The sequence below is a fragment of the Sus scrofa genome, chromosome 13, assembly GCF_054392235.1.
Source record: "Sus scrofa isolate SSC_HxYL_T2T_F1_AM1 chromosome 13, Sscrofa_HxYL_maternal_Yorkshire_Landrace_v2.0, whole genome shotgun sequence".
Classification (NCBI taxonomy): Eukaryota; Metazoa; Chordata; class Mammalia; order Artiodactyla; family Suidae; genus Sus; species Sus scrofa.
Window position 1 is genome coordinate 31,450,184 of NC_139395.1, and position 22,494 is coordinate 31,472,677.

Genomic DNA, 22,494 nt, shown 5'->3' on the forward strand with positions numbered 1-22,494 from the left:
AGCTGTAGCTCTGTTAGACCCCTAGCCTGGTAACCTCCATGTGCAGTGGGTGTGGCCCTAAAAAAAAAGCCAAAAAAAACCTGTAAACCCAGAGGCTGTGGTATATATACACAACGGAATATTATTCAGCCATTAAAAAGTATGCAATATTGGCACTGCAACAACATGGAGAGACCTAAAGATGATCATACTAAGTGAAAAAAGTCAGACAGAAAAAGACAAATACACCATGACATCATTTATATATGTAATCTCAAATATGACACAAATGAAATTATCTGTGAAACAGAAACAGACTAACAGACATAGAGAACAGACTTGTGGTTGCCAAGGGGGATGGAGCTTGGAAGAGGGATGGATGGGGAGTTTGGGATTAGCAGATGCAAACTATTACATATAGGATGGATAAACAACAAGGCCTTGCTGTAGAACACAGGGAAGTAGATTCAATATCCTGTGATAAACCACAATGGAAAAGAATATGAAAAAGAATATACATAGGAAAGAATGCATATACATATGAAAAAGAATATATATGTACACATATATATAACTGAATCACTTTGCTGTGCAGCAGAAATTAACACAACATTGTAAATCAACTAGACTTAAATCAAAATTTTTAAGTGAATCCAGTTACTTCTTCCTAAAACTTGTAGCTGTCCACAACAGAGTGGCTCCATTTTCATTTCCCAAGTAATGGCCACATATAGATCAAGAAGTGAAATGAGTAAAAAAGCAGATGGTTTGGCACATTTTCTCTCTTCCCAATACTCAACTTCCGCTCATTGCAGTGAAAGTCCTATTTGCTTAGGGAATGAGAGATCAGCCTTGAGGATCCCAAGCAGCTATCCAGTCAAAGTCACTGAAAGGACAGAGGACAGCCAAGGTAAACAATTCAAAACTCCCTATGCTTATTTTTAGTTTGAAGTCTCAGCCTACTTTCTTATTTTCTTTCCAATGTGCTTCCGCATAATCTGATTCTGATTACTAAATTAATGAGGGAATTTTGAGGTTTGGCCTTTGTTCACCAGTCTTGCTCAGGACTGTCCCATCCTCTGGTCCAAGGCATGCCATTTAATGTTCTTGAAATGTGATCCCCTTCTATCTGCAAAAGGAGTAGTTGTTCTCTACTCACCAAGAAGGATTAACACGCCCTGGGGTATGGACTCTTGCATTATTATTTATTGCATTATTATTTACCATCTATATAAATCAAAGCATCCCAAGAAATATTACATGTTGCACAAGTTATAAACTTACAAAACTAATAAACAAAAAGCACACAGCTGAGAGCAGCTGTTAACATTTTCCTTTGGGGCCCTGTATAGAACCCAGCAAATAAATAAGAATTCAATGATTTCCCCATAACTTAAACAGTAGGTGGCACTAAAAAAATCTGTTTTCTAAACCTGGTATATTCTATAGAATTTGTTAAATTCCCACCCTTTGGGCCCCTTATGTGAATTCAATATCACCGACTAAATGAAACTTGTGGCCAGGGGTCTTTTTCACTCACCTTATGCAATGAATGAGGCCAAGCCCTAGGCTTCAGAGACAGCTAATGACACTTAGAATTTTAAACCTCCTGCCTAATTACAGTCATGTTCCAGACATAGCACTCACCCTAACCTGCTCTGGAATCATAGGGTCAGTGCCAAAGCTGGATTTGTGGGAGGCAGAGTGGCAGTGTGGATTATCAGCAAGTGGAGGGAGGGAAAACTGGGGAGTGTGCCCAGGACATGCTCTGCTTTTCACTCCTCCCACAGGCATGTCTTTGTTATGACCCTGTGTGTCAAATGTAATTTCTGTCGTTAGAGGAGAAAGAAAGCAAGGAATGGAATGAGCAAGGAGAGAGAGCTATTAAAAAAATCTTTCATGAACCAGGCTCCCTGCTAAACCCTAGAGGCATGAAGATGGATAAAAGGCATGTTTGTAACTTTGTGATTCCACTAGTCTAATAGTGGAGGCAATATGTGTTCAAGATAATTATAAGAGTGTGATCAATTCAATTAGAGACACACAATGACTTCACTTTGTCCTCCCATTTATACTGGAATCACATGGAGTTCCCTTCGTGGCTCAGAGGTTAGAGAACCCGACTAGCATCCATGAGGACGTGGGTTCAATCCCTGGCCTCGCTCAGTGGGTTAAGGATCAGGTGTTGTGGTGAACTGTGGTGTAGGTCGCAGACTCCACTCGGATCCCGAGTTACTATGGCTGTGGCATAGCTGGTGGTACAGCTCTGATTATACCCCTAGCCTGGGAACCTCCATATACCATGGGTGCAGCCCTAAAAAGACAAAAAGACTATATATATAGGAATCACATAATATATGCACTAAGACCCTGAGTTTCAAGTCCATGGCTGTCTCTGGCTATGTGCATGCCCTTCTTTAATTACCAAAGTCTGTTTGGTGGCTTGGTCTTCGGTATCTACACCTATGACATGGGGGTGGGAAAGGGAGTAGCAGTCACATCTACATTATAGAGATGATTGTTAGGTACTAAGCAAAATAATATACGCAAATGTTTGGAATTCAATAAGGGCTCAATAAATTCTAAGCTCTTTCTATGAGCACCCCTACTTTACAGATAAGCAAACAGGCCCCATCTGTGCAGAGGCTTATATATGAGTAGCAAGAACAGGACTTGAGTCCATATCCAATACTGAGCCCAAAGCCCTTCCCTGTGTGTAAGGAACAGGACAATTAAATGATTTGTGACTCAAGCCAAGTGTTTTGTCCTGAGAGGCACATTGCTATGCTCCAGAATTTTCTCTCCACATTTATCACTGGTGTTGAAGCTTTTCCCTGCCTTCCTTCAGTGGCTCTGAGAGTTTCCAAATATCATAGCCTATATCTTCATGTGCTCATAAAAGAGCAAGATTTGAGACTGACCCTAAGCTGGGGGGGGGTGGCAGTGAGTCAAAACAATATGCATTTTTCCCTCCATCAATATTCCTTATTCCATAATGAGATCCGGCATGTGAAATTGTATCCGAGCTAGTGCCCTGTGGGGCTCCTAGGCACACAAACCTTTCTGTGTCCTCCATTTGTTGTTTTAGGGACTAAGCCTCAGCCTCCCTAACTTTCCCAGAGTTCCAAAGGGTGGTTGCTAATTAGGGAAAGGAGGGGATGCAGAGACCAGGTAGGAGCAGTCAAGAGAAAAGAGTGCAGCCTTGGGGCAGGATCATGGCTCCTCCTCAAGGAATATACATAGCAATATCTTTGAGCCTTTCTGCAGAACTAAAACCCCCATCAAATGAAAGAACTACTTGATGAAACAGTCTTCATTCTGGGAAGAAAGAGGACCACCAGAATCAGTCTTGGGGGCCACTAAACACCAGCTTTGAAAGACAATACAAGCTTGCCCCTACCCTGATCTTTATCTGTGGCCCTATTTTCCACTCCCCAAGCTATAAAATTACCTCCTAATCCTTTCCAAAGTGGGCATAGTCTTTAAGGCATTAGCCTGCTATGTCTCCCTTTGCCCAGAAAAAGCAGTAAAGCTATCTTTTTCTTCTTCACCCAAAGTTCTGTCTCCACATTTCTACTCAGCAATGGCAGATAGAGGCCAAGTTTTGGCAATAAAATCTTTCTCACTGAAAACTAGTTCTTTCATTCACTCATTACTCCACACAGCTTTCTTCAGGGCTTTATTTTTGTGACAGGCACTGTTAGGGACTGTGGACCCTGAATAAGATGAAATCCATGCCATTGGGGATCTTAGTTCCTACTGAGAGAGTAAACATGAAAATGTAAACAAAATAAACCTATCCTATATTTTTTAAGTATTAATTAGTGCTATCGGTAAGATAAGCCCAGATAATAAGATGCAGAATGAGTGTAGGGGCTGGTTTGGAACAGTTCAGCATTCCTGGAAAAGTCTCTCTTTGAATAGACTTAAATGGGAAGATAAAACCAGATATTTAAATGTGTAGAGAATGAGCCATCCCCCAAAAGGAAATAGGAGATGCAAAGAAATAGGAACTTGGCTAATTCAAGGGACAGCGAGCAGCCCTTGGGGTGGGGACATTGTGAGCTAGTGAGAAGGTGGTACCAAAAAGAAATTCACCAGAAGTATGGGCTAGATGAGAAGAGGCACCCGGGCCCCAGGAAAGAGATGGGAGTTTATTTCAAGGGTAATGCAATGTCCTGGAAACTTTTAAGCTTGAAGAGAATCACATTTTCTTTGAAGTTGTCTTGACTGCTTTGTAGAGAATGGACTATAGAAGGGCAAGAGTATAAAAAGGAAGATACTACAAGGAGGTGGCTGAGATGGTCCAGGCTAGGCACACCAGAGACTTGGACCAGAATAGCCAGCTGCAAGTTTTATATGAACTAAAGCAATTAGTTTGTATTAATATTTAACATTTGAGACTTTACTTGAATAATTTATAGAGTGATATCTTTCCATCAGAGATAAAGTTTTACTGGAGTCTTAAAGGTTTGAAAAGAGGTGACATGTAATCAAGAGTTAAATACACTTTGAGATTCTTCTTAAATTTTTACTTCCCCAAACCTACACATCAGAGAAGCACGTTCTGAAGTCTAAACTTCTTCTGGGCCATGCCCATGGCTTGTAGAAGTTTCCAGGTCAGAGAATGAACCTGCTCCATGGCAGTGACTTGAGCCACTGCAATGACAATGCCGGATCCTTAACCTGCTGAGCTACAAGAGAACTCCTGAAAACTAAGCTCCTTAAGCATGAAGGTCTAGCATCATGTGGCCTTATACTGAAAATCTAAATGATGCTAATCTGTTCTGCCCGTGCTTCTTCACTTAGAGAAACACAGAATCACCTACAAGCCACAAATCAACAATCTGAGTTTGACTTATGTATGTGATACTATCTCTTTCTTTCATTTTCTCTACCCTCTCTCTGGTTTTGGAAAACCCACAAAAGACCCCTTTGCCAGCAGAAAAGATCAGTTGTGAGGAAAGGTCCATTAAAGAACCTCCATTGGTCATGGTGATAGAACACTTTGCAGGTGTTCAAAAAGCAGGAAAGACTGTCATACAGCATCACTCAGCCTATAAGTGCATGTGTGAAAAAGGAAACACCTGGTCACTAAGAAACTAAATCCTCTAAATTGCTACTGTCTTTCACTCCATTTTGAAGAATAAACCACAGAAACTGGCAATATCCAACCATTGATTTATAGCTCCTACCCACTTTCAAAAGCCATTCAAGCCATAGGCATTCAGCATTTTCTCCTGGAGGGATAAATCTGGTCCTCAACTTGGTTGGCCTCAGGAAAACTGTCATGGTAACAGATGAAGTCCATCTTTTCCCTCAGACTGAAGCAAGATGATGTCAAGATTACTCTTTATAGGTATAAAATCTTCCTCTTTCATTCTTAAAGGTATTAACATTCTCTTCCACTGAAAGACATCAAGATATCACCCATCCCTATTGATCTAAAACAATCTTAAACCGAGAGGCTTCATGGAGTGGGTTCATGAAATCTTTGACATAATACATCAGACCTTTTTTTTTTTTTCCAATTTTTTTTTTTTGTCTTTTTGCCATTTCTTGGGCCGCTCCCACAGCATATGGAGGCTCCCAGGATAGGGGTCTAATCGGAGCTGTAGCTGCCAGCCTACGCCAGAGCCACAGCAACTCGGGTTCCGAGCCGCGTCTGCGACCTACACTACAGCTCACGGCAACGCCGGATCGTTAACCCACTGAGCAAGGGCAGGGATCGAACCTGCAACCTCATGGTTCCTAGTCGGATTCGTTAACCACTGCGCCACGACGGGAACTCCCCTCATCAGACCTTTTAAATTACATTCTCATTGTTATCTGTGACTGCTCGTCTCATGGCTAGAGCCCATAGCTTCAAGGTACATAAGGTTGTGTGTCTTCAAAACCATCACACTCAGTAAAGTATCACTTTTTTTCTTTCTTCCTACTTCTTCAAACTCTAAAGAAAAAATAATAATAATTTCTATCCAGTAGAGGCAGCAAAACTTATTCTGTGGCTAAACATGACCTGAATAATTTTCAGAGGTATAAATGCAAGTCTTCATCCAAGGCAAACAGCAGGGTGTGGGCAATAGGGTAGCCCATGGGGTGAAAACATTGAAATTGTTGAAGCTTGTAATGACATTTGATGGATAGCAGGAAATTTTTGCTTTTAAGGTAGATGCAAAATTAAGGTCTTTGGGGAATGTGCACCCTCTTTGGAGACCACTTCCCCAACCCTTAATATGGAATGCTTCTAATTAAATAACGTTTAAATTTAGCAGGAGCTATGAATCAGTATTTGGATATTGCCAGTTTCTGTGATGTATTGTGTCAATGTGGTGTCAAAGAATATAGTAGTTGGATTGATTTACTTTTTCTATAACCTTGCAGTTCCTTCTTCACACACACACACACACACACACACACACACACACACACTACATACACTCATAAACACACCTGTTCTATGAGTGGTGTCATGTGCCAGTCTCATTGGATAGGATAGGATGGGCTTACTAAGCGCAATGAGTGATGCAGATGTAATTTAAATATCTACTCATCATCCTTGGGAAGGCCTAATGCAGCCCAAGCTAATAAATGCTGTTTAGACTTTAAACTTCCATTTGCAAGAAAAATGATTATTCTAAGTATATATGTATGTGTTTTGAAAAGTATCTTCTTAACAATTAGGAGACCAAGGCCAATCAAGAGGAATGAAGTGCTAGAGGGCTAGGGGGACATATCTTTATAGGTATGTCCAGCTGGTGTTGTTTTAGCTTGAATCAGCCAAACAGGAAATGAAATGGTGAGTACTGTAATTGCCTAATTTAGACATAGAGGCCAATTTACACCCTGAGGATAGAGACGGGTATTTCTTCTAAAGGAAATAAACATTCTCATTTTCGCAACTCCTGGGGAAGAAAAAAACCCCACAAATTTTGATATCTTGAATTAAGGGAGATAAGAACTCTTTTTCCCTCTTGCTGAGCCCCAGAGAAAGCTAGGAGCCTATCTTCAAGGTAGAATGGAAATGACGAAAATACCTTTGTATTTTGAGAGAAGTGAGAGGTTGGCCCTGATATATCAAAGCAAACTGAAACTAAGGAAGAGAAGAACCATGTGGGAGATACGAAAAATTGTTCAGGAGCCAGTGATATTTTCTGCATTGTACTTTCCTGCTCTTGTTCCCAAACTTTGCTCTTAACTGTCCTTTTGGGAAATTAAGAGAAAAGGCTGTCCCTCCTGTTAAAGCAAAATAGCACTGAGGAAGGAGATATGAAACAGATGGCTGGTAAAACTGACAAGTGAAAGCCACATGCAAACCTGCAAACAATCCCCTGGCATTGGAGAGGGGACAAAATAACAAACCAGACTTTCCCCAGTCAGGTAAGATGACAACTCACACAGTCGATATTTAGGTATGAAAGGGGAAACAGACCACAGAGACACTTGGTGACATAAGTACAGTCTTCAGAGAGGAGTGCAGCAAAGACTCTAGGGGCTAGTTACTCATGATAACATAATTTCCTAAGCATTTCCCCGTTATATATCACATCGTCCCTAAACCATTTTACTCCATCCTCACAAGAGCAAAAGGGGTAGTTTCCAATTGACAGGAAGCAGTCTCAACCCCCTCCCTTGACTCTGTTGCATTTAACTTTCTAAAACTCAATACTGATGAAATCAGTGATAAAATGGAGCCAGACATTCTTTGAAGTAGAAACCCCAGAGTCCAAATTCTTGCTCTGCCATTTACTGAATCATGACTTTGGATGATAGAATTAAGCTACTTGGATGTCAGTGTTCTTCCTTGTAAAGAGAAGTCATAGAAGTTCATTGTGAGGATTACATGACATAACACTGGTGTCCAAACAACATACTTTTCCTTTTCACCTCTCTCTCTGCCCCAAAAGCTATGTGAAGTGCGCTCTGTCTGCAGCAGTGCTTCTCAAACTTCAGTGTGCACAAACCACCTGGCAACCTGGCTAAGATGCAGTTTCTGGTCCAGACATTTCTGAGAAGCTGCACTTCTAAAAAGCCCCCAGGTGTCAATGTCAGCCAATCCTTAGACCATACTTTGAGGGGTGAGGGGCTGTAGTGTGAACTCAAAATGCCTTTCTCCAGAATTCACTGTTTGTCCCCAACCTGCCGTTCGATTTCTACCACCTGCCTTTTTTCTCAGTCCTGGGCCCCTGATTTCGTATTCCGTTAGCCATTGTTGAAACATACATATTTCCACATCTCTACTTTTCCCCTCTTTTGTATCTTCCTAAAATGTTGCAGGATTCCAACTCATCTGCTGTCTTATTTACTTGGAAATGCCCTAGTCATATTTAACAATTCAGTTCAACCATTGCTCTTAACTAAGTCCTGATTTTACCACCAGCCACATAACCATCCCAACATGACCAAAACTTCTCCCATGCCCCCCAAGCATTTAATGATTCTCATAGAATAGGAAGCACATTGTACTATACTTATTCACGTATATATCATGTTTGTTAACCTTGTACAAATATAGACTCCATGTCAAGGACTTGTATTACTTTTTTCCTATTCTATTATAGTTTATTATAAGATATTGAATATAGTTCTTTGTGCTATATAGTAATTCCTTATTGTCATATGATCATGTATATCTGTTAATCCCAAACTCCTAATTTATTCCTCCTCCTCCTTTGGTAACCATAGTTTTGTTTTGTTTTTTTTATATGTGTGTATGTTTTGATTTGTAAATCAGTTCATTTGTATCATGTTTTCATGTTTTATTTGGGGGTTTTTTTTTGGTTTTTATTATTATAGTTGATTTACAATGTTTTGCCAATGTCTGTTGCACAGCAGTGATTTAGTTCATTTGTATCTGAATGGTTTAGTTTCCACATATAAATGATATTGTATGATATATGTCTTTCTCTTTCTGGCTTATTTCACCTAGTATGGTAATGTCTAGGTCCATTCATACTGCTGCAAGATGGCATGATTTCATTCTTTTTTATGGCTATGTCTTACTTTTATTTTTATCTTTAAAATATTACAGTACTTGGTAAATAGTAGTTTCTTGATAAGAGCTAATTATGCCTTAGGGAACACACATGGAAATAGAGTATGTAAAACAAATGTCATATTCAGAAATGGATCTGGATCAGAATTACAGATACAATGGTCAGCTGGTAAAATGATGGGGAGAAAACTTCAAACTAGAAGGCCAATCGAAAAATGGAAGTATTTAGCCTAAAGAAGGCAAGATGCATAAAGGAAAGTCATTACCATCTTCAAATACTTACATGTGTATCATAAAAACGGATTTGACTTGTTTTCTATCTCACCAAGTTCTAGGAATTGAGCCAAAGGGTATAATCTAAAATAAAACTGTGCTTGGCACACAGTAGGAAACTAATAATAAAATTAGTCATCCAGATATAAGAAAAAGCTGGGGTTTTCTAAATAAGAAAAAGTGTTTTTTTAAACAGAGATTTCTTAGGAAATAGTGAATTGCCAAGCCATAACAACCCAAATAATCCAGAGTCAAACAAGTATTGGTCGAGAAAGAAATTCAAAAATAGGAAAAATGTTTTGTGAAGCAACTTTTTTGTTTGTTCATGTTTTTTTTGTTTTGTTTTGATTTTTGTTTTGTTTGTTTATTTTGCTGCATGCAGCAGCTTGATATAGGATCCCAGTTCCCACATCAGGGATTGAATTTGAACCTGGGCCACAGCAGTGAAAGCACCAAGTCCTAAGCAGTAGACCATCAGGGAACTCCCCATGAGGCAACTTTAAAAGTCTAAGTTCAAGAAGAGTTGTCATTTCAGTAGGAGATATCTGTTTTTAATTTAATCCCTCCTTCTCATTTCCTGGTCATCAAACCAAGAGCCCTATTTGTGGGTATTTACCTGCCAAAACGGTAGCTTCAAGGAAAAGTCACTGAAATATATAACTACAGAGACAGCAATTTCAACATATTTTTGTGTAGGTTTTAACATCTATATCTGCTCTATCAGCCAGCCATCCACTCTTTCTTACCAAGAACACTGAGGGATGAGACTAGGTGGCAAACTTAGCAAAATATGTTAATCATACCCCTTTTTGATGCCCCCATTGGAGGGCACGTGATGGTGCCCAGGGACTATTTGCTGAATATTTCTTGATACCTTTGAGGAAAGCAGAGTAAAGGTAGAATACCTTTCATTTATTTGCTTTGTGCAAAGTTAAACAAAGGCCTACTATGCAGTTATTTTCATTTATTTTTACTTTAATTTTTGGTACATGTTTTCTGAGTTGATAGAAGAACCCCAATCTGGAAAAATCTGATTGTTTAACTGAAAAAAAAAAAGAATACACTTCACAAATTAAAAAATAATTTCCATTCAACATGGATATCCTATTAGGAAATGCTGCCAAGGAAGTAAATACTGGTCGATATTAGCAGACAGATATTTTGATGGGTGCTCTGTGACTGTATAAGCTCTGGAAACATAAAGTACATTTTCTTGATTCATGAGAATTTTCACGTTTTAACACAGAAGAGTGAAGTCTTGATATTTCTCCAAAGTTATGGGTCTCTTGGCCTCTCCAAATCCTGAGCACTAAATCTATCACACAAAAGGAAAACCAAGCAATTTGCAAAAGCCATTATCATTATGCCGCATACATGGATCAAAATAACTTATGCAGAGTTACCCAGTAGGTTGTACTGCAAATTGCTAAATGATACATATTAAGCCAACCCTAGGATGCTTGTCTACTGTTATGAAATTTAGTGATTTATGTTAGCCATTAAGAAGTATTAGAAAATCTCCAGCTAGGGAAAAATTAACCACCACAGCTAGAGGGGTCCACTGGACATCTTGAAGGCTAAAGGGCTTCTCCTGGAACAAAGCCCTTCATGCTCAACAGCTGCTGGGCACATTCTGTGATAACCTTCCAAATATTTCGTGGTTCACATTAATTTTGCAGCTTAATTACTAAATGCTGGCTTTTCTAATCATCCATGGTTTGAAGGTCTGAGGAATTTGCTCTCAAGTCCTCTGGTGAACATTAAATCTTTGTGGGTGACAACCAAGGAATCACTCAGATGTTTGAGAGGCCAAGAAAATCTGAGGGAAACAAAGAGAGAGCTTTTGGCCTCCTTGGAGCTGCAAATGTTAAAGGGGAAAGTGCTGACATGAACATCCTACAGACAGAGCTGCCATTTTCTTGACCCCCAGGAAATGCTCTTCAGAAAGCTCACTTGTTCTGATACTAAAACATCTTCTTGTCAATCTCACAAAGCTGTGTTTTCTGACTCTTATGAATGCATTCTTATGACTTATATATAGCTCTAGATCTTGGAATAAGATGTTTGGGTGACAATAATATCACTGTTGTTCTAATGTATCAAAGAATCCCTTCATGAGAAAAGCCATTTCAATAGTCTTACATGTCAAGCAGAATAGACCCATAAACCACACTGAAGTCCTCTTTCATCAGGGCTTAATTCTAACCAAAATAATCAGAATTTTTTTCCATGGGAAAAAAATGGTCAAAGACACCTTGAATCTGGAGAGCTTGCTCTAAATTTCTGAAGCAGAAAGACTATTAAGAGTCAGGTGTGAGGTTGAAAGACCATGTGGTGGGTTATGATGTACAATATATGGTGGGTTTTAGGAGCCAAGAAGGGCCACAGTTTTTAGTCTATAAAATGATAACTGACAGAGACATGTGCCTGTATTTTAATTTTCTCCTTTAATTTTTCTAAGGTTTTAAGAATTGATTTATTTTGAAATAACTTCAAAGTTGTAAAAATAGTACAAATAATTCTCAAATATTCTTTATTCATATTCCCCTCTAAGTTTTACATTAGCTTTATTTTTCTCTAGATAAGATACAGATAGATGATAGATAGATAGGAGAGATGAATGGATAGATAGATGGATGGATGGATAGATAGATGAATGAATGGATAGATATATGGAAGAGAGATGGATGGATAGATAATAGATAGATGAATGGATGGATAGATAATAGATCAATGGATAGATGAGGAGACAGATGAATAAATGGATGGATAGATAGATAATAGATGAAAGGATGGATAGATAATACATAAATGGATGGATCAATAGATAGATGAATGGATGGATAGATAATAGCTGAAAGGATGGATAGATAATAGATTCAGATAAATGGATGGATCAATAGATAGATAGATGGATGAATGGATGGATGGATGGATAGATAGATAGATGGATACATGAATGAATAGATAGATGGATGGATAGATGGAACCATGAGTGGAACAATGGATGGATGGGTAGATAGATAAATGGATGATTGATGGATGGATAGGTAGATAGATAATAGATAGGGAGATAAATGGATGGATGATAGATAGATATGTAGATAGATGAATGGATAGACTGATAGATAATAGATGGATAGATAAATGGATGGATAGATAGAGAGAGATTTTTTTCAGAACTACTTGGGAACACATTGCAAACATCAGGCCTTTTTATCTTTAAATATTTCCTTGTGAATTTCTTAACAAAAGATATTATCTCTCACAACTGCTGTAGAGGTATCAAAATCATTAAATTAGTCCAAAGGTTGGACTCCTCCTCCTCAAGGAAATCTACTTAATAATCTATGATAGCCCATATGGGGAAAGAATCTGAAAAATAATGGCTATATATAGGTATATGTATGGCTCATTCACTTTGCTATGCACCTTAAACCAAAACAACATTGTAAATCATCTAAAAATTATCTAAAAAAAAAAAAACTATATCATGGAAGTGATTAATTTAACTGAGAAAACCACAGTTTCACATATATTTCCTTATCAACTATACTGCACACTGTTCAAAAATGAACATAATTCAAAATAAATTGCAAACCTGCACAAAATTGCAACATACTACACGACTGCTGATAATAAAGGAATGGATGCAAAGTAAGCAAGCAGCCACTTGAAACATCTGTGTATTACTATGCTTCTTGCAACATTTTTTTCCCTATGTTATCATGTTATAGCTAATAGTGGTCTGCATAATACAGATTGTGTTCCTGAATTAATCAGTTAAACTACAGGTAATTTCACTTAAGGAAGCACAAAGTGTAGAAACAATAACTGTAATTGGCTTCTGCTCCAGTGCTCTTGTTGACAAGGAGACTTTTGTCTCACAAAGGGACCCAGATCATTTTTAAAATATGACCCAATATTATTAATGACTTCTTAATAGTAAATCAAGTGTTACCCTTCAATAATTTTTACCTACCAACTCTAGGGTGAGTCCTCTGCAACTATCAAGAAGTGTTGTTTCTTCTGCACACAACATGGTATAGAAACTGTCATGTGTCCACTTCATTTCTTTATTCTGGGCCAATACAATCCTGGTTGGTAAATGCCTTCTCAATAAAAAATGAATACAAATAGGTAGGCCTGGAGTTCCCGTGATGGCTCATGGGGTTAAGAACATGACTAGAATCCATGAGGATGCAGGTTCAATCCCTGGCCTCACTCTGTGGATTAAGGATCCAGTGTTGCTGTGAGTTGTGTTGTAGGTCACAGACACAGCTCAGATCCCGAGTTGCTATGGTTGTGGTGCACACCAGGAGCTACAGCTCCTTTTCCTTTTTTTTTTCTTTTTTTTTTTTTTTTTTTTTTTTTTGTCTTTTTAGGCCTGCACCCATGGCATATGAAGGTTCCCAGTCTAGGGATCAAACCAGAACTGTAGCTGCTGGCCTACACCACAGCCACAACCACAGCAACTCAGGATCCGAACTGTGTCTTCAACCTACACCTCAGCTCACAGCAATGTCAGATATTTAACCCACTGAGCAAGGCCAGGGACCAAACCTGTGTCCTCATGGATGCTAGTCAGATTCGTTTTCACTGAGCCACAGTGGGAACTCCATAGAGCTCTGTTTCAACCCCTAGCCTGGGTATTTCCACATGCCAAGGGTACAGCCCTACACACACACACACACACACACACACACACACACACACACACACACACGCCAGCAAAAAAATAAAATAAAAAATTAAAAAAGGAGGTAGGCTTTACTGTTAGTGGACTGAACCCAAACAAACTGAGGCATTGGTCCAGACCAATGAATGAGATTATTCTTCCTGCCTTCCAGTCTCTTCCCAGCATCCCAGTCTTGTGGTGATAAATGCCAGGTCCACATTTACCCTTTGGAGTACTCACTGTCTAGTCTTTTCCAACCCCTAACTGCAACTCAAGTCTTGTCTATAACCAAGGACTTGGATGTCGATAGCAAAGTTAATTGATTTCACTCCAAAATGTCATTCGTTCTCACTATTAAAATGCTAAATCCAGTAGCTGTGACCCTGAAAGCTATTGTACCTTTCCCATGGCTATTCCTTGGTGGATGCATCACTATGATCTCATCTCCAATAAACACATCCTATTCCTCAAGTCAGAAGGGAGTTTTCTTCTCCAGAGAGTCTCACAGTCAAACTTTAATTGCCCCAGCCATTAACTGAGCAGAATTGTTTGTATTTTTATTTAACAGCTTTGCTGAGGCATAACTGACATACAATATTTAAACTGTATTTAAAATTGATTTGTCTGATACACACACACACACACACACACACACACACACCTATAAAGCAGTCACCACAATCAGGAAAGCAAACATATGGATTATCTGTCCAAATTTCCTTGTGCCCCTTTGTAATCCCTCCTTCCCAGCCTTCCTTGTCCCTCCCAAATACTTAAGCTACTAGCAATCTATTTCTTGCCGCTGTACATTTATTTGCATTTGTAGAGCTTTATATATGTGGAATCATGTAATACACACTCTTCTTGTCTGCCTTCTTCCACTCAGAATAATAATTTAGCAGTTCATCCATATTGTTACACACGTCACTATCCCATTTTTTTTGCTGCTGAATAGTTTTCCATTGGATGGATATGCTACATTCTTTTACTCCATGAAGCCAGAAGTAAACTGTCAGGCTATTTCTACTTTTTTGGATACTACCCCCACCCCCCCAAAAAAGTGAAATAGGATGGATAGGCTTGTCAATGATTATCGGGTCTTAGGTCTTGCAAGGGCCCACTGATTATTTCAAAGATTCTCCTTTTGCAAGAACTTAGTGTAAGCTCCCGAAAGGCCTAAGCCCAAATAAAACATCAGCTAGTTCAACATTCAAGTGTGGAAGTTGCATATATTTTAGACCATTCTTTTCAGGAGTAGTTTTATGCCTTCTATGAAAATGTGAACTTTCTCTTCCCAAAGGTTGGAGAAACCATTTATCTCCTACCAGAGAGCTCTGGGCTCAAAGCTTAGAATATGCATCATTGGTCCTCAAATGTCTATGGTCCTTCACACAAGATTCCCAATAACACACTTTGATGCTTTGAAATGCTCAAGGCAAATATTCAGCTTAGAGTCCCCACCTTGATTCTCTCTCTTAAAGAAGAATTTTAGGGAAGAAGAGATTCTCCAATGACCTTTATTGTGTCAAGTTTCCAACTTTGAACAAAGATGATCTAAGACCTCTTCATTTTGCCACACCTCTTCTTTTTTCTTTTCTTCATACTCCTTTCTCACATTCAAATCCTACTTCAGGTCAATGTTTTGTTTAGAATAAGATGAAGAAGTTTGAAAATAATCAAGGTCACTGAGATGGGCATATCAATTTTATTTCCTCTTCCAGCATCAAGTTCTGTTCTGACACAAACATTCTAATGTGGATTAAATTTGAAATGCAGAAATAATTTTTTTATAAAGATATGTTTATATAACAGAGGCTGTTGTCTCCGGCCACAGCACCAGGTTACTTGAGAGCAGGTTCTGAGCTATCATGTAACTGGAAGGTTTTTCTGTCTGGCAATCCCTTGTCTGTCAGGTTACTTGAGTTCCTGCTCGTGATACAACTCGGGCTAAGCTGAGGGCACCAAGATCACAGAGCAGAGCCACTGGTTCACCTTGAAACCATTCCTCTGTGTGTTCAACACAGTTCCCTCCCCTTGTCCCTGATTTCCAGGCAAGTTATCTTTCAACAGCAGTGGGGAAAAGTTCCCATCGAAAGCAATTCAATTTCTTAAATTGTGATGATCACTTACGTTTATGAAACCAAATTACAGCTAGTCGTTCACCTTTCACAATGAAATCATTCTATTCAAAAAATGGCAGGTAATGTCTTGGATTTTGTTTAATATCTTGGCTCACTCTAAAGACCTCGTCCATTCAGGAATTACCCTAAATCTAGGAAGCAAATGCTAAGGCTCCCAAACCTGGATTCTCTCATTGAGAACTCCGTCATCCCACGACTGCCACTCCATCCCATGAATGTCTCCATCTCATTTGTTTCACTGTAACTCATATGATACTGAGAATGAAATGATTAAACCATCACTGACTGTGACATGCCTGCAAAGGGAATGACACAGAAAGGAGTTCTACGGGACAGTGCAAAGTCCATTTCAAGTTCAAGAGGACTCCCTGCACTAATGCAGCTCTCAGATCCTAGATCACATCTGCATCTGGGATGATGTACCCAGGAACCAGGGTCGAAGAATGGGAAACAACACATGCAGTTTAAAGAGTTAATAATGACTTGACTTTAAGGTTTGTTAAGATTTGATTAGCACTCTTTAGACTGTAAGACACTTAAATCCAGCTCAAAACTTGTTTAGTTGGAGAGGGGAAGGGACTTTTTATACTAAAAAGTCCAAGGCTACCCTTTCCCCTCCTGGTGGTAAGATGGCCACCACCTTTCTCTGAGTGTTCTTCATTAGGTACCAAAGAACATCTCTTTCCTAGAATTATGATAAAAAGTCCCAAATGGACTGCTTAGCAATATACACTTTTCCCTTGCCAGCTAGAATGATGTGAAGCTTTACCAGTAGAAGGTGCTGGAGGGTCCCCAGAGAGGGAATGGGCTTCTTTTCCTAGTCCCAGCCTACTTGAGTTTTTCTTGCTCCTGTTGTATGGGGCTGACACGCAGGACACTCAGTGGAGGTAACCCCCTTGGGTGGCTTTCCAGCAGGGAGATCCTTGGAACAAACCCTGCAGGCAGCTTCCTGTCAACCTCTGGAATTAACACAGCAGGCTTCCTCAGAGTGGGTTCCACAGGGTGCCACAGCTCACTTATCATCAGCTTCCTGGTAACAGTTTCCTCGTGTCCCCACTGGCTAAACAAAACCATTCCAGCTTGACTCCCAGCAAGTTTCACAGCAACCCCTGCAGGCAGATTTCTGGTGAAACTCATAAGTACCCCTAGTAGATGGTTCTCTGCTTGCAGGTGGTCCCACCCAGGCTGGCTCAGTTGTAGTCTGAGTACTCTAAGGAACCTCACCGTTCCATGGCTACAATTCTCTCCAGTGGGGTGTGCATCCTGGCCTGGGGAAATTTTTCTATCTAAGTTTGTTTCTTCCTTGGGTATTCTTCCTCAGCCCTAGAATGTTCTTTAGATTTCTCTTCTCTTTTTAGTTAATTCCCTGAGATCATTAATAATAATAAATCTTCCTGTTCAAATTACCCTGCTTCCTGTTTGGATGCTGACTAATATACCAGAGATGCTGATGACTCAGACTGACCACAGATTCACTGCTAACCTCATATCTGTAACTAAAGAAACAACAGTGAGCTTGATAGTCAAGCATGGGTCTGGGTCCTGTCCTAAAGCCACAGGCTACAGTCAGAGACTCCTACACTATATGGGCTGAGAACAGAGAAGGGTGGTTTCCCAAAGATAAATTGTGAAGGATGTATGGGGTGAGGGGAGCATGAATAGCACAATCCATCTGAAAGAATATGTGCTTAAGCGAAAAAAAAAATAAAATAAAAAAAGAGAATGAGACTTAATATCAGAGTCCTGAAGCAAAAAGCAGACATTTCAACTCAGAAGAACACAGTTGACAAAAGTAAGGTAAATCCCATAAGAAAGAATCTGGACCAGAAAAGAGGCCATTCTTTAGCACCCCCAAAAAGCAAGGTTCCCAGCAATTTCTGAGAGAAGAAAAATTAAAGACAGGGACCATCAATAGAGGAATGGAGAAGGGAGGTGTGGTACATATATACAATGGAATATTACTCAGCCATTAAAAAGAATGAAATAATGCCATTCACAGCAACATGGATGGACATAGAGATTATCATACTAAGTGAAGTAAATCAGGCAGAGAAAGACAAATACCAAATGATATCACTAATATGTGGAATCTAATAAAAAATGATTCCAAAGAACTTATTCACAAAATAGAAACATACTCAAAGATTTCAAAACCAAACTTTTGGTTACCAAAGGGAAAATGCTACGGGGAAGGGAAAAATTAGGAATTTGGGATTAACATATATACACTAATAAATAGAAAATAGACAAGTAACAAGTAACTATATAACAGAGACCCCTACTCAGTGTTCTGTAATAACCTATATGGGAAAAGAATCTGAAAAAGAATGGATATATGTATATGCATAACTGATTAACTCTTCTGTAGAACTGGAACTTATATTGTAAGTCAACTCTACTCCAATAAAATAAATTTAAAAAAAAAAAAGAAGAAGATCCAGGAACCAAAGTCAAGTACAGTCTTGTTGAAAAGGGGATAAATTGCTCACCTAAAAAGTTCAGAATTTAGGCAAAATTTAAGCAATATCAGATCCCTCAGCTCAAAAGTATAAGCAAGGATACATTTCCTGTTATCTTTTTGCCTTGTTTTTCATAGTGCCGGCTTCGTCCTGACCTTGGCTTCCCTTTTATTTTTCAAATGGTGGTCAGCAGCTCCCAGGTTATTCGGCTTCTTGGTCCAGAAAGAAACTAAAAGCGTCTTTGACCCAGATTTCCCAGCAAAATCCTGAGAATTTTTTTTTTGGTCCAGGCCAACATGTGGAAGTTCCCAGGCTAGGAATCAAACCCGTGCCACAGCAGTGACAATGCTGGATTTGTAACCACTAGGCCACCAGGAAACTCCCTGAGACTCAAATTTCTTGTTTGACCAGACTTATTCATAAATCCATTCTTGAACCACTGACTGAGACCAGGGGCAAGAAAAACACTAATTGGCTCAGCCTATATGATACATTTTGTGCCTAAAAACCAAAAGCAGCACAAAGATTATTGGAAGTATACCACGCAAACTAGGAAGTCAACCAACAGATGTACTTACAGGAATTAATTAACGACCCTCTTATTGACCTCTTAAACTAACTCAAATGAACTCCTAACACACCTGTTATACTTACTGTATTTGTCATCATACATACAACTCCTCTACTAGATTATATGAAGCTTTCTTCAAAGATGGGAAATGGTCTTTGTTTATTATTTTGCTGCTGGGGAATAAACAGTAGAAGCTTAATGAAAGTTTGAATGAATAAATTATCTTAAACATTATGCATGATCAAAGAGTTCCAACTTCATTCTGTAGACAATAAGGGTGTTGATAGAATAGAATCATACTCTAAGGTGCTTTAAAACCAGCAATGGTGAAAAAAAAAAGTGGAAGCGGAAAAACCAGAATGGAGGCTATCATAATTGACCAAGCAGTTGATTACAAGACTAATCTAGAGCAAAGCCAGCAGAGATGAAGAACAAAAGTTTCTTGAGAAATTTCAGAGGTGTGATAGATAGACCTTGATGATTAATATAAAGTCCAAAGAAGAGGGAAAAGTTGAAACAATTCAAATTTCTAGCTTGAGTCACTAGGGGAAGTGACCGAGAGAAAAACAGAAAACAAGGAACAGATTTGTGGGAGAAGATTAAAGAATTTACTATATAAACTTTAGAACTCAATACTTGTTCATAAATACTTGAAGAGGAGAAGACATTTATTTATAAATAACACTAATATTTTCCTAGCTTACCTCAAATTAGAGAGGTAAATTATTTGTTAATAATTCTAAGTTTGTTGTGTATTATTTCAAGAACAGATGGCTCTAATGTAACTAGCCTACAAAATGACTTCTTCCACTTGTAATGGGTCGGTTTCTTATTTTGCTATCTATGTGGCCTCCTGAATTTCCTGGGACAGCTGGCTCTATCAGTAAAAGAATGCACAGTGAGGGACAACAGCCAAATCCACTGAGGAGCCTGTGTGCTAAGGACTAGGAATAGGTGGATAAAGTTATCTTTTGCTGCAGTTACACTTTATTATACCTGAGCAGGGCTGAGTTCAAGTGCCTGACCACACTCCTGCAGAAAGGAGCTTTGACATGGGTGTTCTGCGTGCAGGTAATGATGGAACAAGGGTATCAAACATGCTGTCCAGTGCCTAACTTTGCACTCCCCTGTCTCAGATGATCTCAAAAGGGCTGAATTATGGGACTCAGAGGAGGGCTGGGCTTTAGAGAGGAAGCTTTAAATCAGGACAGACTGAGCTTGAATTTTGTACCTACCATTGATTATCTGTGTGATCTTGAGTAATTTGTTTTATCCTTTTTATGTTTTATTTTATTTTTTGGAGGGCTGCACCAGCAGTGTACAGAAATTCCTGGGCCAGGGATCAAATCCAAGCCACAAGAGTGATAATACCAGTTCCTTAACTAGGTCATGAAGAAACTCCTTTTTCAATCTTTTTTAAAACCTCAATTCCTTATCTCTAAAATGAAAATACTATCTGTTACCTAACAATAACACTGTAGTAAGACAATATATGAAAAGCGCTTATAGTGCTGAGTCAAGAATAAGCCCAATTAATGTGTGATGATATTGCCATGCATATTACAATTGTGAGATGTGATCTGTCACTCAGTCAGACCCAATCCCTTTAACACACACACACAGGATCTTAATGTAAAGGCCATCTCCCCATCTCCTCATTCCACTTCCCCTGGGAACTATCATGGACTATGGCACAATGGGAATAGATGAGGATTTGAAGAACCACAGAATTGGGTTCAAACATGTTTTCTATAATTTTGGAGCTTATCTAAAAATTAATGTTAAGAATACATCTTCCTTCCAGGGTTAATGAATTCAATGAGATCAGAGGTTTTGTCTGTGCTGTTCACTGGTATAATGCAAGCATTTCACCAAGTGCCTGGCATGAAGTAGGGAGTCAATCAATATTTGTTAAATAATATTGAAGTTATTGCATTCTGCCTGCACCATAGAAAGTTCCCATTAAGTCTCTTTTCCTTCAGTTTGTGTTTCTCCTTCATTAGCAAAATGATGAGTTTGGAGTCCATGGCAAAGCAGCAGAATAGTAAGAGATAGCAGGCTTCAATTGTCCCATAACAAAGCTATAGCTGATTTGAGCCAATTCTACTTTTCAGATGATTTTTGTTCCACATAATGCTATTTGAATTTGTGTTAAAGAAATCTGGGGAGTTCCTGTCATGGCACAGCAGAGGTGAATCCAACTAGGAACCATGAGGTTGCAGATTCAATTCCTGACCTCACTCAATGTGCTAAGGATTTAGCTTTGCCATGAGCTGTGGTGTGGGTCGAAGACGTAGCTCAGATCTGACATTGCTGTGATAGACTTGCATCTGTAGCTCCAATTAGACCCCTAGCCTGGGAACCTTCACATGCTGCAGGTATAGCCCTAAAAGGACAAAAAGAAAAAAAAAAAGAAATCTGAATAAGTTGATAGCATTTGGGGTAATAGAAGATGCCACAGCAATATCCAATGCCCAGCTTCTCCAGAAATTTGGAAGATCTGGCAATGAATGGCTATATTATCACCAGGCAACAATGAATAGAGTATCTTTTCTCTTTACACGAGGTGTGTGTTTCAATGTACCACAATCTCTACCACACTTATTGCATCTCTGACACTGCAGCTGACTTACTATATATTATTAACTTTGCTCTATTATTTTTCTTCTATCCAGACACCTCTCTCATTTACCTCCATGACTTCTGTAGGTAGTTGAGTTTGTCAGCCCTGTCCCATGGTATTAAAGGGTCATTACTGAAAATGGGTAGCGCAATACATACTTTTAATTGGTAGGAGTGAGGTAGGAGTGAGGATCTAAATGCAGGCCGAAGATCAGGTGGAAGGAGAGGTAAGAGTAATTTCTCTTGCTTAGCCATATAGATATTGGATAGTGTGCTTTATATTTTTTGATAAATATTTCCTTAATCTTAAAATATTGGTTATATTATAGCCATCACCACTGACACCATAACAATGCTGACTTGTTCAGGATCTTTCATGAATGTTTAAATGAAAAACCTTGAATGTTTTAGAGTAGGAACATATCTAGAAACACTGGCTGTGTTTATGCTTTGGAAGTGAATCTTAAAGGATTTCATGGACCAGTGGCATTTGAAGTAGCATCAGCTACAAATAAGACAACAGAGAGTGATTGATGAGGAGATAATCATAGCTATTAAAACATCTTCATCATGGTGTGGTTTCCCTAGTCTTTATGAAAGTTAGTGATTGGTTGGCTCCAGAATTTTAGGATTTATCATCCCAGGAAAGGAAGATGGGAAACAAGAAAACATAATCCTTTGCAACTAACTTTAAAACATTTGGCTCATGGAGTGTAGAATAAATGAAAGAAAGCTACCCAAAATTCAAAAAGAGAAAGAAGTAGGGGAAGAGGAGA

At 39.0% G+C, this 22,494-nt stretch overlaps 1 protein-coding gene across 9 annotated transcripts in view; it reads right to left on the bottom strand.

Annotated features, from left to right (window-relative positions):
• Nucleotides 1-22,494, bottom strand: part of LOC110256378 (uncharacterized) — a 411,636-nt gene that overhangs the window by 317,151 nt on the left and 71,991 nt on the right. The gene's annotated exons all lie outside the window — the stretch shown is intronic.